The sequence below is a fragment of the Mus pahari genome, chromosome 1, assembly GCF_900095145.1.
Source record: "Mus pahari chromosome 1, PAHARI_EIJ_v1.1, whole genome shotgun sequence".
NCBI classification, from domain to species: Eukaryota; Metazoa; Chordata; class Mammalia; order Rodentia; family Muridae; genus Mus; species Mus pahari.
Window position 1 is genome coordinate 72,856,580 of NC_034590.1, and position 2,240 is coordinate 72,858,819.

Below are 2,240 nucleotides of genomic sequence, written 5' to 3' on the forward strand. Positions count from 1 at the left end.
TGGCGCACGCCTTTAATCCCAGCACTTGGGAGGCAGAGGCAGGCAGATTTCTGAGTTCGAGGCCAGCCTGGTCTACAAAGTGAGTTCCAGGACAGCCTGGGCTATACAGAGAAACCTTGTCTTGAAACAACAACAACAACAACAAAATGCACATAGAAAGTTCTGGCAGAGACAAGGAAAAGTAACCTGCACAATGGCACACAGCTCACTGAGAGCGGGACAGGCCAGGCATGGTGGCACATTAAGCCCAGCACTCAGGAGGCAGGTGCAAGGGAGTTCAAGACCAAGTAGGCATGTGTATGGCACATAGACATACATGCAGGCGAAACACTAACAGCACACAAAATAGTTTTTAAAAAAATCCACAACAGAAAGGAGGTCAGGATCTGCAAACAGTCCAACCAGTTCACTCTACTTCGCAGTGAAGACAGCACACATCTGTGGTGCCAGCTAGGGAGTCTGAGGGATTGGGAGCTAACCCTGGGTTAGGGCCTTTCTCAGAGTGTCAGTGTCAGAGTGCCCTAATGCTTTCCTAGGAGCTTCCCGCAGAGGACAAAAGTACCACAAAACATTTCACAATCCTTCTACCCCAGCATGACCTCCAGCATGAGTAGAAACCACAGTGACTGGCTGTCACAAGCTTATGACTTCAAAATGGCCCTATGGAAAACACAGTCTCCATCCATGGTCTCCTGACACAATTTAAGTTACTTTAGTTCAGACCGCAGACATCTTCACAGAAGTGAAAGAAAATGGTTCTGGTTCTGAGGTAATGCAGCCTAGTGGAGAGGAACTGAGAATGCTTGTTAATACAATTATAAAAGCTCAGTTTATTTCTACGAACCCTGCAATCAATTAGCCACAAGGCTCTCAGATCAAAGCACTATCCACAGGAGATAAATTGGCTCAAGTTTCTGGCTCTGAGGTCTAATTGGGGACATACTTATAAAATCAACTATAGTTCTCTTAGAGACAGAAACTATGACCTTAGAATGTATAGATTAACTGAGGCTGAGCATGTGTGCAAGACAACAGAATATCACTTAGCCTTTAAAAGGAAGGGCACTAGGGCTGGAGTGATGAGTCAGTGGTTTATAACACTGGCTGTTCTTCTAGAGACTGAGGCTTGATTTCCAGGACACACAAGACGGCTTACAGCCTTCTGACTACAGTACCTGGGACTACAACACACTATTCTAGCATGAGGTCACTAGGCATGAATGTGGTGCACAGTGATACATGCAGGCAAAATACCCACAAACTTGAAAACAATAAAAAATAATAGTAATGATTTAAAAAAAAAAAAAAGAGCTAAGTAATTCTAGCATATGAATGAACCTTGAAGATTTTACACCAAGTGAATACAAAACCACTCAGGCTTCCTCTCATGAGGTGCTACAAAGTTGAATTTAAAGGCAGCATAAAAATGGTGACTGCCAGGAAAGGGCTGAGGGGATCTCGTCTGTTTTACCACTCACACCCCGTCAAAAACCACTAAGATTTTACTAGAAGTAGGTAATTGTGTGCTTGTAAAGTGGTATCTGCTTGACCTGTAAAAGCTTACAAGTTAATTTTCTTGAACAAATAAGAGAATGTGTTGGCTGATTAATGCAAAAAGGCTGGAATATCCAGATTTCCTCAAAGCACTGATCAGATTCATATATATGTGTATATGTATATGTATATATCAAACAGCAAACAGGCTGGAGAGCTGCACAACAGTTAAGAATACTTGTTGCTCTTGCAAAGGACCTGGTTCAGTGGCCAGCACTGACAGATAGCTCACAATTATCCTTAACTCTAGTTTCAGGGATTTGGCAGTCCTGACCTCTGCAGCCATCAGGCATGCAAGAATGCACACATATATAGGCAAAACATTTATACACATTAACACAAAAACATTCTAAAATTGTGCTTCTGTTTTGAAAAAAAAATAGGCATATTTCCTTGGGTCTTTCAGTTTGGTTATTACAGTCCTAAATTTTAAGCTTGAAGCATCTCGTCACCATCTGCACTGCCTCCTGAATCTGGGTAAGGTGGACTGGCAAACGTACTGTAATACCCACAGTTCTTTCTGTCTGTCTTAGAGACCAAACTCTGTCGTGTCGAACTTATCTCTTAAATACTTTGCATCTTCCTCTTCCACCAACCCCACTCTCGTCTAAAGTGCTTTTATCTCTCCCAGATTCCCAGAACTGTCTATTCTAATCTGGACCTGTCTTTTTTTTTTTTTTTTTTTT

General features: G+C 42.2%; 1 protein-coding gene across 4 annotated transcripts in view; it reads right to left on the reverse strand.

Annotated features, from left to right (window-relative positions):
• The window catches only part of Rnf121 (ring finger protein 121), a 49,436-nt gene that overhangs the window by 6,597 nt on the left and 40,599 nt on the right, over positions 1–2,240 (reverse strand). The window lies entirely within an intron of this gene.